Source organism: Ictidomys tridecemlineatus, chromosome 6 (genome assembly GCF_052094955.1).
Source record: "Ictidomys tridecemlineatus isolate mIctTri1 chromosome 6, mIctTri1.hap1, whole genome shotgun sequence".
NCBI lineage: Eukaryota > Metazoa > Chordata > Mammalia > Rodentia > Sciuridae > Ictidomys > Ictidomys tridecemlineatus.
In genome coordinates this window covers 29,077,463-29,092,535 of record NC_135482.1, presented here as the reverse complement: position 1 = coordinate 29,092,535, position 15,073 = coordinate 29,077,463, and the positions used below count along the sequence as shown (strand labels likewise).

General features: G+C 35.7%; 1 long non-coding RNA gene across 3 annotated transcripts in view; it reads right to left on the bottom strand.

Moving 5' to 3' along the window:
* The window catches only part of LOC144378582 (uncharacterized), a 50,654-nt gene extending 35,977 nt beyond the window's left edge, over positions 1-14,677 (bottom strand). The window contains exons 1-2 of one of the 3 annotated variants that reach the window (XR_013440410.1): positions 14,446-14,677; positions 12,913-12,969 (exon numbers count right to left, since the gene is read on the bottom strand). This is a non-coding gene — a long non-coding RNA (uncharacterized LOC144378582). The remainder of the gene's footprint in view (positions 1-12,912; positions 12,970-14,445) is intronic. The other 2 variants (XR_013440408.1, XR_013440409.1) reach the window with 2 other exon arrangements.
* Between the last annotated feature and the right edge of the window lie 396 nt (positions 14,678-15,073).

Here is a 15,073-nt window from a genome sequence, read left to right as displayed (position 1 = left end):
GTGACAAACCCTCTCCCAGTTGCAAGAGTTCTAGGGAGCATACTCTTACTTGTGCCCAGGAAGGAGAGGAGAGAGAGACAGACACTGGTGAACATGAGTAATACCTACTCCAGGGTCCTACTGCTCTTAAAATGAAATCTGAACACTTAAGTTGGCGGTCTAAGCCCTTCAGGATCTGCCCTACCACTACCCATGCTCCATTTGACCTAAACTACATACAATTCCCCAAATGCATTACCTGTTCTCTATCACCCCAGGGGTTTCATTCCCCTATTTAGCCAACCTTTCTTTTCATTTCTTCTCTTTTAAGATACTATGCTCTAACTAACTTGGACTATTTAGGCTGCAATGAATTGAAGGCCTTTCTTCACACCTAGACTCATCTTCTTGTGTTGATTCCACATGCTGTGATGTGGTTAGGTTCCTGGGCATGTCACTTAACACTGTTGGCATCAAAGGCCTCTCACCATTCACTTACTTTTGTGGCCTGGGGCAAGTTAATGAACATCTACGAGAATCCATCTCCTTATTTGTAAAGGGGGATCACAACAAACCAAATTTATAGAATTCTGTGAGTATTAAGTGAATAAAATGTAAATGAAGCATTAGCACATGGTTTGTCACTAAGAAATGCCTCCTAAATTCACTGGTTATTATTAGAAGGGATTTCTTTTTTTTTTTTTCCTTCTGTACTCTATACCTTTTTGATATCTTTCTTATTTTTTAATGTTTGGTTCATAAATCTATGCTATGGATTAAATGTATCTTCCTAAATGTGTTGGAAACTTAGTCTCCAAATTCAAATGTTAATAGATTTAGATGTGATAACAGTGGGAACTGGGATTAGATGAGGTCATGAGGGTAGGGCCCCATGATAGCGATAAGAAGAGGAGGAGTGCCCCCACCTGGTACCCTTGCTCTGTCTCACTATTTGATACTCTTTGCCAAGTTAGGATACAATAAGATGACCCTCACTAAATGCCAGGCAGATGCTGGCTCGATGCTCTTGGATTTCAGCCTTCAAAACTGTAAGAAAGAAATTTCTTTCTTTTATAAATTACCCAGGTAATTACACTTATAGCAACAAAAGCAAACTAAGACTCACCATCTTGGTACACATATATTTCTCGAATTGATACTCTCTCCTGCATATGCACGCACATGTCAGTATTTTCAATGTCATCCAAATAAGTATGGCAACCAAGAAGAGTCTAAGGAGAAGTAAAGCAAGCACGGGAAGGGGGTAACATCAAAAACTCAAGGGACTATTTAAGATTTTTGATTGGCTAGCACCCATCCATTAGGAATAGCTAGGGTAGCCACAGATGCAAGGAAATCTATTCCAAGATGCCTGAAGAAAAAAGTCATAGAGATTGGGATTTTTGCAAGCATTTGTGGGTATAAAAATTACACCACAGTTTTGTCAAGAGCCAGATTCTGATTCAATGAGACTGAGAAGAGATCTGAAATTCTGCATTTCCAACAAGTTCCCTGGGAAAATTCATGCTGCAGATCTTCCAGTCCCACTAGAATGTCTGGGATCTAGAAGGGAGGGTGGGGTTGCCTTCTAATAAACTCAGAAAAAAAAAAATTAAAACCTGAGAGTCAACCAGACAAAGTGAACAAACTAAAGAATCACACCTGCAAGAAAGGAGCGTGGGCCAGGAGACAAAATCAAGGTCAGACACATTACACAATCATTTCAGCCATAACACAGCTGGAATTCGAGCCCAGGAAACAAAGCCTAGATAACTGAGTAGAGAAATATACTGGCCATGGCAAAACCAGCTATCCACAGATCCTTCCTTCTTGTAGAGAAGCAATAGAGTATGGAAGGGAGAGCTCTTGACTTAAATATAAATTCCAATGAGATAGAGCCCAGACTCTTGCACTTAACTATTCATATAATGTCTTTGAGAACCCAGTTCCTCACCCAAGAGAGGGAGAATAATACCTTCTCAAAAGATTTGTGCCAAGATTAAATAACACATTTCTTTCACTTGGCAACTGGGTACCTACATGATCTATAAATTCCTAGACTCAGATTATTCATCTATGATAAACATAAAGGTGACCATAGGGCCCTATTTAAAAATAATAATAATAATAACTCATGTCCATAACAAAACTCACAAGTCTTGCCTAAATTGCTGAGAAGAAAACTTTTCTCAGCTGAAGCATTATTCTGCATCGGAGGATAGTAGCCTAAAACAAGGGGTTGCAAAGCCCAGGGATGTAAGTAACCTTAATGAATTTCATGAATTAGTCAAGAATTGGAGATCCTTCGAGGATGCCTGACCTTTCACAAGACAGTCACCAAGGGAGAAAGTGGGTCTGGCTTCAACATAAAGAAGGATATTTAAAACTTGAAAACCTCTTAATTTTTAAATGTTGGCAATAACTCAAGTATTTAAACACTTGTTTGGGCTATACAAAACTTACTTGCAGGCTCAATTCCTGCCCTGAGCTAAAAATCCTCACCCCCTGCCTTCCACCTTTGCCTTAATCCTTCGAGGAATTCATGTCTTGTAAAAAAGAGGATAAAGCTGTCCTTCAGCACTCTCTGCATGGTGGATTGTCATGCAATCATAAAGGAAAGAATACGAGACTTTCAGGGCACAGTGCATTTCCAACATCCTTAAATCAGGCCATGCAGACTTTTTTTAAAACTCTGTGCTTTAATATGATACCTAAGAAGGAAGGCAGGGACCAATATAATGTGGCCCTTCACCAGTTAAGAGCTCTTGGCTAACTCACGGTTGAGGAGACTTCCAGTGCGTGATATGATCTTATAAACTAACTGCATCCCCCGCACCCCAGATTACAGAGCTGAGGCCTTCTGAGAAACTGAGGAAGTGCGAAGACCTGAGCTTCAAAACTGATTCTTGCAATCGAGTCCAGAAAGATTCCAGGCATGTTGCTCAGAGTAACAGGAATGAGTTTATTGAAAGGACTAGAAAAAGGAAAGGGGACACTCTCAAAGGAAAGAATGTGTCCTCTCGGAGATGAGAGGGACAATGTGCCTCTCCTGAACTCCAGTTTTATTGGGGACCCCATAGAAGTTTCCAGAGAGTCCCACTCAGGTCCAACTCTTGACTTTTGCCTGATAGCAAGATGACATCAGACTTTTAAGTGCCTACTGCCATGACAACTCCAGGTCACCTTGGTCTACGCCGACTGGTTCTAATTGCATTCTTAGCCATACATTCTCAGATTTTATTGTTAGGAGGAACTCTCCTTATCTCCCAGAGTTTCAGGATATGGTCACAAAAGTCTGCCCATCCAGGGTAATTTGGGATCCTCTTATCAACATTATTTGAGGCCTGCATTTCTCCTGCAGTACACAGGTAGTTTGCTGAGGAATGTGACATATCCTGTCCACTTAGGCCAGGTAGGGATGAAGGTAAATTGCTTCTTGGAAAAGAAATCACATGGGAGTCAGCACAGTGGGCCCATTTTATACATTTATTTTCTTAACCTCATGTTCTCCCCATCCTCATCTGTCTGTTCCCTAACACAGCTCTGTATTTTTCCCTGGCTAAGAGCAGCTAAGAGCAAGACCACTTTCAACTTTTGTTTATCATGCATCATTCACAACTCTAATCCTTGCATGGTTCACCATGGAATTAATTTGCTAATCCTTACGATTTTTATTTGCTTCATGACTTACTGAATACCAAGGGCTATTGTAGGTGCTGGAGATAGCAGCAGCAAAAGATAGATAGTGGGGTGGAAATATTAATAAAGAACGTAATAAGAATAATGTATCAGGAAACAATTTCAGAGAGTGATAAGTACTATGAACAAAATAAAATAGAATGGGGTGGGGAAATTCCATGCTCAGGAGGGTTGTGGATCTATTTTTTACTTGAGTGGTTGAAAAGACCTCTTTGAAAAGGTGACATTTAAGCGGAAACTAGAGGATAAGGAGAAGCCAGCATGTAAACATCTGAAGGAAGACTCTTCTGGAAGCTGAACCCTCTTGTGGAAGCACTGTGGATTGTTCTGGGAAGATGCGAAGGCTGGTGCAGCTACTGTATGTGGATGAGAAGGAAAGAGTAGCAGCAACTGAGAGGAGGAGAGAGGAACCACCGCAGACACTTCACGTGGGCCTGGGAGGGAAAAAGGTTGAGATTAGTTTGAGTGCAATGCAAAACCAGTGAAAAGTTTTTAAAAAGAAAATCATGATTAATTTATATTTTCTACATTTTCAGGAATCACTTAGGCTGCTGTGTGAAGAATGGATCCGGAGCAGCGGGAGTAGCAGCGGGTGACCCATTTCCAGACCAGTGCTCAACACAGGCTGGAGGCAGAAGAGCATAAAGACACAAACAGAGAAGGAGAGAATGAATTCAGCCATTTTCAAAGAAAGTACCAATGGAATATTAATATATGTGTATTAAGAAAAAGGAAAGGCGAAAGGGAGGGAAAGGAGGAAGGAAGGGAGGGAGGAAGGGAGGGAGGGAAAAACTGTAAGATTTAAGTATGTTAGGAAATACAAAGTTAAAGTAACTGTGTGTGAGTGAGAGACAGATAGACGGGCAGACAGACACAAAGACGGAGAGAGAGAGAGAGATAAATGTCTACCAAGGGTTGTGTCAAGGTGAGAGTGAGAGTTATTTTGGTTAAAAGGTAGTCTTATTCTCCCAAACTTATTTGAACTTGAAATAATTTTCTCCATGAAGTATCTCCAGGCACTTGCATGCTACAAAACAAACTTGCAAAACACTCGTTAACGTATGATTTTTCCAAAAGTTACAAGCACAATTTTCACAGACAGTAGTCTCCTCTTATCTTCAGGAAATAACACTTGAAGCCCCCAGTGGAGGTCTGAAACCATGGATAGTACTGAATCCAATCTATACAATGCTTTTTCCTCTACTGACATGCATAATTTAGTTCCTTTTCCATCTTATCTAAGTACTTATCATGCAACGTGGCCAGAAATTTTTCAATTTGAGATATGAAAGCCAAAACAGCAATGATTTCTTTTTCTTCCCCCCCCCCCGCAATTCATGAATAGAAGATTCATTCTACCATAAGTCTTAGCAAACCTAGTGTATGATTTTTCTTCTTTGTTGCCAAGAACTTTCACCTTTTTACTTAAAGGAAGCACTTTACAGTTTCTTTTTGACATATTTAAATTTCCAGCTTCACTACTCTTGAGTTATGGCGTCATTATTCAGTAAAATAAGAGTTACTGAAACACAAGGCCTGTGACAGTATGGCAGTCTATCTGATATCTGGGACAGCTACAAAAGACTAATGGGCAGGTAGTGTATACAGTGTGAATACAGTAAAGGGAAGATTCATGTCCAACCAGGATTCAGTGGGACAGTGACAAATTTTATCTTTCTACTAATTTAAAACTTAGGAGTTATTTATTTCTGGAATCTTTCTTTCTTTCTTTTTTCTTTCTTTCTTTTTTTTTTTTTTTTTGTACTGCAGATTGAACCTAGGGGTATGTCACCCTCTCCCAGTGACCTACATCCCCCGTCCTTTTTATTTTATTTTATTATTTTATTTTTTTTTATTTTGAGGCATGAATTCACTAAATTACTGAGGCTGGCCTTGAACTTGTAATTCTCCAGCCTCAGCCTCTCAAACTGCTAGGATTTCAGGTGTGCACCACTACACTAGGCTTGGAATTTTTCATTTCCTTTGTTCAAACTGAGGTTGACCTCAGGTAACCAAAACCACAGAAGGTGAAACTATGAATAAAGATTACTCTATTGGACTCATTTGTTATGGGGCCAGCAGATAGCAAAACTTGTTCAAAGCTCATTTGAAGACCTAAATATTCATAGGAATTTGAATACAATTGCTAGGTTACATACTATCCTGATGAATGTCCTTCAGGACAATGATACTTTAGATCTTCTTCTATTCTAGAGCTTAGAAATTATTTACATCTCTACTGACTGCATAGTCTCAGTGTAATGTTCAATGGAATCCTGGTTTGAAAGACAAATTAGGTGACTTTTCTGTTTATTAAGTGAACACGTAAACTTACAAAATATAGACTTCCAAACTAGAGTAAAGAGCAAATCCAACAAAGGTACATTCCTTTAAGTAGGTAAATAATCCTTGACTAGCTCTATTAAACAAAATTCCAATATAAAATTTAAAAACATGCTGGTTTTTCTTAGTTGTATTTATACATTTGGGATAGTTTTCCCTTAACAGATACCCTATAATTATAAATAATTACCAGGGATTATTCATGATCCCTCATGAATACACACATGCATGTACAAATAATTATTGCTTATTATATTCTGGCCATTCAATTTATGTAGATATAGCACTAGATGTCAACTCATTTAAATATATAGAATCATATAGTTTCCAGAAACTACTAATGCCAGAGAAATAAATTCCATGTGGAAATTTGTATAGAGAATCTAGGATTGTACTTTCAAAAACCTCTATGTTGTTTGCTCTTTGCTCAAGAACCTATAAAACCAAGTCCAAGAAAGTTCATCTTCGTGAGTTTTATCTACAGGACCTGTCATATAGTCAAATTCCCCTGTTCCCAAGATCACTGTAATCTATTTATGTTCTTGGTTTGCCAGAAAGGAACCTAGTGAGCTGAGCTTCTCTTTTATTTGAACAATTCTTCCCTTGTAAAACAGTATGGTAATTATTCCTGTAAAATACCTCTTACTATATAGTCAAGCTAGTTAAGAAGTATTGAACATATTAAATAAAACTTAACCTTTTTTACCATTTTGAACAAGTTTTGTGATTATACTTGGAGTCTCTAGAAAATCTCCAACGTTTTAAGTGTAAATGATATATTAATTTTTTTGCTTCCTGAAGTTTAAGATCTAATCTTCAAAAGAAAAATGAAATAGTTCTTATTGCTTGACTAAACTAATACACCAAAAGTTTTTCATCCTACAAATAGTTCAACAAAACAGACAAGGTATATTAAAATGAGTTGGAAATAATAATCTAGAGCTTATATAAATTGTACCAATTAATATTAGCTAATTAATATGAATATATTTTAATTATCTTCTTATTTTTCAATGCTATACAATTGTATATTATAGGTTATATACTATGTTTAAGTTTTTATAATTGTCACATATCTAGAACAATGGACAAAAGAAAAGATCATTTATAAAAAGACTAACTCATAGAACATAGGCTACTTATCAATCTAACTATACATATTTTAAAATATGCCATTATAAGTAACTTTCACTCTGTAAAGTAAAAATTTTTGTGTTTTTAATAATAATAAGATGTAGAATATCTGCTGAGTAAATATCATAAAAAAATAAAGGATAAACTTTTATTACATCTCTAAAGAACAAAAGATACCAAGACACACATCATTTTGAAAGAGTGAAAACCAAATTCTGATGTTCTACAAATGTAATATTTGGTAGTAAAAATGTTAAAGGTTCCTTCTTTATCTTTTGAGCATGTCCCTCAAAACTGCATAACATTTTAATAACAGACTCATTACTTTTCAGATGCATTACTTTCAAATATAAGCAGCTAAGGAAATAAATTTTATTTCCTTTCTATAAGATTTCTACAACACTCTGTATCTATGCAGATTGTGTTTCTTACTGTTTTTGTTCATATTCTAAATTAACTGATACTGGTCAAAACTGCAGCCTCTAACATTTAATAAAAAAATATATCCATTACATTAATCATTGTCAACCCTCTGTCACTACTATTCCTAACATAGCCTTAATTGCTCATATTAATTCTAAATTTTAGCAAGATTGAGTATTTTTAGAGAGAGAACCAAGAGATAGGTAAAGGTAACTGTATGTCTTAAGCATTTTAGCATACTAACAAAGCTCATGAATGGAGATGCATAAAAAATCTCTGTTGGGATAGTTTAATACACAGCCCATATTCACACCTTTTTAAAGTGGCAAAATGAATACATTCATTAATATGATCCAAAGATATGATAACTCTGTTATATACATATGGAGCCGATAAAAACTCTCGCTCTATATTTATGTGCTCATCTTTACATGTATACATACATCTTTGTCAACCAATGTTTTAGCATACTATCTTACTTAGAATTATTCAAGATTAATTAACTTGATTTATTATTAGTGCAAGAACTTATAATTAATTACAGAATTTGAAAAATATGTTTAAGCTGACATACTACAGAATTACTATGTATATAAAAACATTTATTGAAAGTTGAACTCAATTTAGTTGGACACATGATTTTTGTCTTTATTCGTAATTTTAAACATCATGTGGCAGTATTGTTATCTAACCTATTGGTAAAACATTATAACAATGTTAACCAAATGAAAAACCCAAATGTTTTATAAAATAAAATACATACTCATCTTATGCTATATATTGATAAAATCAGGAAAAAGACACATAGGAATTTTTTAAAAATATTAAAACAGTTTAGTGGATCCAAAGATTCATTTTAATTATATAAACTTAGATTATTAATTGAAACATAAAAATGAGAATATAAATGGAGATTGGAGATTGAAGAATATTATGTGTGTGTGTGTGTGAATTTGAAATAATTTTCTCCACGAATTATCTCTTTTATCTCTTATAAAATGGTGTAAAGTTCGCATATATATACATACATATATATATATATTCATGAATATCAATCAATCAGAACAGAGCTCCTATATTGAGAAACTTCTTAACTTATTACTATTCTGCAGCAATAGAAAAATATTTTACATGTCTAAGACAATTTGAGCTCCAGTTATCTATTTATTGCTTAACAACCCTTTCCAAAATTTCGTGACTAGAGACAATTATCATTTATTTTGATCACAAATCCACAGTTTGGGCACAATATTTGGTGGGGAAAGATCCATGAAATGTCAGTTGGGGTGACTTAACTGAGGAATGGAGAATCCATTTCCAAAAAGTCTCATTCATGTGGTTGGCAAGTGGGAGTTGTTTGTTAGCTGTGAGCTCAATGTGGGCAGAGAGCCAGGGCCTTGGTTCCTTTCCATGTGGGTTTGTCTACATGAGTGGGTTGGGCTTCCTCATAGCATGGGGTCCCAACCATAGTAACAACTGTATCGCTTTTATGACTCAGCCTCAGAAGCCACAGCATATTATTTACACCTTATTGAAAAGCTGGCCCAAATTCCACAGTACAAAAAATATATTCTGCCTCTCAGTGTGAGAAGTGTCAGTCATATTATTATAAGAACAAGTTGGATGGGAAAAATTGTGATGTCTTCCCCCTTTTTTTTGGAAATAAATCTGTGTATGTCAAATACAGTCACACGATCACACAGAGAGCTCACAGTTTCCATTTTAATGACACCAACCATGGGTCAAAAAAAAAAACCAAAAACAGAACACAGAAACACTTGCCCCCATCTCAGTAGTTCCCCCCTTTAGGGGAATTGAAATACTTCTTTAAATAATTTGAGTTTACAAATAGACCAACAGCCAACCAAACAAAAAAAGCTACCAAACCAAATTCCTTATCCTCTTATTACCACCCCCATCGCCAGCAGTAATTGGTGGCTTGCAGACATGAAGGTTGCCTTAAGTGCTTCCTCAGGAAAGTAGAGTATGTTTGAATTTCACAATTTTGCCCCATTTTCACAAAGGATATTGTCTAATAAGAATCCAGTCTCATCAAATATGATTTTCAAACTAGAATCTCCAGTCAATACAAGACAAATATCTGATATAAGGCCAATAATAGCTTAAATATGCTAAAATGTGCAACTACTCTTATAAAATGGTGTGACCTACCTACATACTCCAGTATACTTCAAAGCATAATGCATCTAGGTTGCTTCTAATACCTCAAACAATGTCAAAGTTATGTAAATGTTTTATGCTGTATTTTTTAGGGAACAATGACCATAAAAGTCTGTACATGTTCAATACAGACACAAATTTTTGTCAAATAGTTTCAATCTGTAGTTGGTTGACTCTAGGGATGTGGAAACCACAGATATGGATGGTCAACTATGTGTATATATATATGTATATATATGGAGATAGATAGATATAGATATAGATATATAAATAGATATAATATGTATATATATATGCATACACATATACATACATATGTATATATTTATGTGAAACAGTATATGTAGTATTATGTGCTATATATAAGTAGAATATATGCATATACATGTATATACCATATTTACATAGCACATATTGCTATCACCATTGTAATGTAACCATTATTCCTCTTTTTTATAATCCTACAGGTAAGGTGTTATGATATCAAGAAGGCTACCTATCAATTAAACTTTATTTTGACCTATATGGTCCAAAAATTGAAGTGATAATAATTAATATCTAAACGATTTTAATATTTTAATCATAAATTCTAGAGAGGAACACACTTTGTAATCTAATACCTTTCTTTTAATACAAGCATACATCTGTTATATTTCTTGTGTTTTTACATGAGGTAGATTGCTTTTGACTTGAGACTGCTTCAGGAACGAACAATTTATTTTCTTCTGCTGAGAGTCAAAGTATTCTTACTAACTGAAAATGGACATATGGGTACAGCCTCTTTTTGGATATGTTTGCCATTCACCCATTCCAGAAACCAATTCAAGGTGTTGATATTTGCAACCACATAAGGCCCTACCCTTACAGCAGTTGTACATAAAGTGGACTTCTAGCCCTTTCTCCATGTAGCTCCTTGCTGCACTTATGCTCAGAAGAGGAACTCACACACTTCCAAGCAAATGAAGCATTTTAAAACTCCTCTCTTTGAAAACTGTACACTTCCAAATCTCAAATCCCTACCCAGATCAGTGGTCTTTCGTTGGACACTAATGAAAACTCCTTACTCAGGCAAACAATTAATGCATAAATATACTGCAAATCAGTTACTAGCTAATCCCCAAATTTTAACTTCTTGTCAATACAGAGTGCTGGATCTGCTCCTAGGATTACTGTGATACATTTTGAAGGCAAAGTATCTCCTATTTTCAATACAAGCCCAACTAAACTAAAAGCACTTGAGTCACCCTCATTTCCTGGATAAGGATGACAAGGAGCATCCTCATTTTCTGCACAAGAAGGACGACTAGTGGTCAAAAGGCATACTAGTCACTTCACTTAACATGCCTTGAATTTATAGAATTATGCATTTGAAATTAAATTTATAGATCACTAAGTTTATGCTTATCATTGAGGATAACAATGTCATGAAAAGCAGAAATGAATTAATCACTTAAGACTTTCTGGCTGTGTTGTGGCAGATTCCAGCCTCTTTCTAATATGTAACCTCTTAAATACAATTGTCTTTGTGAATATGCAGTATAAAATAATTAGTTCAGATTCCTTTGGTGGAGTTCAAAACAATTTGGTTCTTTCTACAAAGACAAGCTGTAACCAGTAAGCTCAAAAACTTGGAAACATATAACTTTTCTCTAAAGTATTCTTTCTGAAGAATTTTGAAAAATATCCTTAGTTTTTGACTGGCTTTCAACCCTCTGAAAAGGCGTGGGTGTTTTATATTTATTTTGGTAGACATATGTGTGTTGAAACTTCTACAATGGGGTTATTGTTTAACAAGGAGATGGAACCTTATAATGTTTTTGGAGAACATAGCTCCCCAACCTTCTATCTATATACCTAAACATCTCAAGAACCCAATCACCAAACTCCTGCATTCCCTTGGTCATGACTGAATGTTGACATTCGCACGTGATTGTGTGCCTGAAAATATATGTGTACCAACAAGTTTGTAGCTTTTAAATATACTTAATTGTTCTCTGGAAACTTGGAAAAAATGGCAGGTAATAAGTATGTTTAGAAGTAATTGTTTTAAATTTAGAGCTTAAACAAAGATCTCTCAAATCATCTAGGCATTTTCTTTTCATCACCCACTCAAAGTATTTCTTAATTTTGGTAAAAAATGGCCCTGTGTGCAGAAGACTCCCACATAAGAGAGGGAAAATCTTCCTAGAGGTGACTAATATAACAACTACAAAGAAAGAAAGAGAAATACCAAGAAATATTCTCTTGAAGGTGGACTGATGAAGCTAAATTTACAACCAAGAAATGTTTGGGAATGAAGTAGTTCTGACCTCCTACTCAAATCAAAGATGTTCTAAATTTCATGTTTTCTTATATACACAGTGTCTCCACACTGCTTCCCACAGTAACCATATTATCTGGTAAGACCAACACAGGCAGAAGTTTGGGGGCATGAAGTATTTATGATTAACTCTGAAGATTGCAAAATTTCACTAGGTTTAGCTAGCCATGAGGAAATAATTGTGTAAGCCAAAATTCACAGTAAAAAATACCATAGTTCATGGAACCTCTGCTATGAAAGTATTTTCTTGTACATTCAACTAAAAATACTCTTTCTGATTTGTGTAAGTGATTTTTATTAAATCTGTCATAAGGTACTGACATTAAGGGCAAATGTTCTGCTCTTGACGAAGATGTGCGGGTGGTAGGTAGGTGGTTACAGTATGTACTTATTCATTTACTCAACATTCATGATGCATTTGAATTGTGCCATGGACTATGCTTGGTGCATAGTCATTAAGAAAGTAAAAGTCTAATGAATGAGACATATTTTTAGAACTTCCAAAGTAATGGGGTACATGTGCTCTGATTATGTACATATACCAATCCAACTGTTTATATACATTAACCAAACATTCACTAATAGGTAGATCCAAAAGCTCCAATTTGCCAACTTTACTCCTGTTGTGCCAATGGAAAATTATATATTTTTCCTGGTTTGAGAGAAAAATTATATATTTCTCCTATTTATAAAGCAACACATGCATGTCAAGAGACACAAGAACTTCTCTGCCCTTAAGGAGTTAAGTATCTAGTAGAAGAGACAATTAGTGATAAGTGTTATATATTATACAAACCTACATTGAGTATTTTCAAAGTTTATCTCAAGCATACCTGGTCCAGACTGAGAGTCAAGAGTACTTTTCAGAGTCTAAAGGGCATATAAGTAGTCTGAAAGAAAAAACAAGGGTCAGCTAAGTAAAAAATATTGCTCCAAACCAAAGGAGGTGTAGTTGCCAATAAGAAGAATAAGAGAGCATAGCAATTCTCAGACACTAAAAGCCGTTGGTTTGTCTGGGGCACTATCAGGGAGGATTAGGAGCTAGAGATGAAGAGGGTAATTGCTGGACCATGAAGGACCTCATGTGCTGAACAAGGTTTGAATTGAATTCTGAGGGTTGGAAAGCTATTGATGCATAAAATACAAAATTGCTTTGGTTACAAAATGGAGCATAAAATAGAGAGGGGAAGACTTGCAGGCAGATGTAAACAAAAGTTTTGGTTGGGTATTTACATAAAATTGTCCTAAGTGAGCTTATTTTGGCATAATTCCCCATATATATGTATACATAAATATTTTTTCTTCCTCTCTCTTTATTGCTTTCTGCTTGGAATAAGAATGATATGACAGGATTCCAGCAAATGTCTCATGATACTGAGAAAGAAAGTGATGCATAGTAATCAGGGCAAAAGCAATAAATCTGGATTAATATTATTAGTTATAGGTCTATCTACTTCTGCATTATCCTATCCCTTCTCCTCTCTCCTTCCCCAGAGTAAGCCATTATCCTAAAGTTGGTGTATATCATCTCATAAATATTCATATTTTACATATGTATATAAAAATGCATGTATCCTTTTATATTGTATTAATTGGAATGTATATTAAGCTACTATAACAAAAAATATATATATAGTGTCTCAAATATCCTGTGGATCAAGAGACGAGTCAGGGGATAGGTTAGCAATTCAGGATAGATATCTCTCCACTCAAAAGTTATCCCTGATCTTGGTTCCCTCTCCTGCTATTGTATCATCATCTCTGGGGAGTTTATTGTTGAAGCTGCTATTCTTTTTTTTTTTTTTTCAGCAAATTGCTTTTATTCCAAGAGTATTCTCTCACCATCATGAATCATAAAGTGAACTATACAGATGCAAATGTACCTGTAAATTTTTAAAAATGCATAATTTTTACCAAATAATTAGCTACTCAGTATATGTCTAGTTTATGTCTTAGTAGCCATTTCCAAATCAGCCACTGTGTTTGACACTTTAGAAGCTCAAGTTCAGTGGGGATTCCCTGAACAAAACTGTTTTTCCTTACTTTCTAATAGTTTCAGATGGCCAGTTCTAGTTGTAATGCTTAAGTATAGCCCCTTGGACACATTTACTTAGATGGGCTGTGGTGATCTCAGATGAGATGGCACTCAGTCCCAGAAGTGGTTTGACCACTCAAACAAGAAGCAAACTGCATTTGTTTTCACCACGACTGAGGACTGTTCTTGTTACAGTGGTCCGCTTTATGCTTTGAATACAGCCCTTGCTGCTCTGCCACGAGACTTTTTAAAGGACTCATTTCTTTCTCTTGATCTTTTCCTCCCCCGCCTCCCCCCTCCCCCCCCCCCATCTCAGGAGAAACAGGATTACCTTTCTTCCTCATCCTAGGCAGAGTTATCAGTCCTTGTCCTTGAGCACACACCCACCACAGGAACAAGTAATTCAGATCTGAGGATGACACCAGAATATCTAGGAAATGGCTATCTCCCAGATTTAGAAGTGAATTCAACTCCAGACAGAGAACACATGGAATGTAGCCTTTGAATCACCTCTTTAAAAATCCAATTCCCTCTGATGGGCAGAGTCACACCTCTGGGTCAGAGTCCTCCTAGTTCTCCTTTTCTAGCAAAGCATTAAAACTTCTTTTTTCTTTTTCTCAAAAACATGTCCTCATTATTGTATTGGCATCAGGGAGAATGACTGAGCAGAGAAAAGAGAGTTAGGAGTGGGTGTGTAGCACTCTTTTACGTTTAAGGATGAAACACTAAAGTATCACACATAATTCTGCTTGCATCATATTATCATATTAAGTAGAATTTAATTCACAGCTGTATCTAGCTTGAAGGGAGACTGGAAAATGTCTACTCTCCTGGCCATATAATCTCCTGGATCATGGGTGAGGAGCTGATTTTCCTATTAGAAGAAAGAAGGTTGACTGTATCCTGAGTGACAATCATATATCTTATTGTATTTATTCATTATAATTATTATTACATTG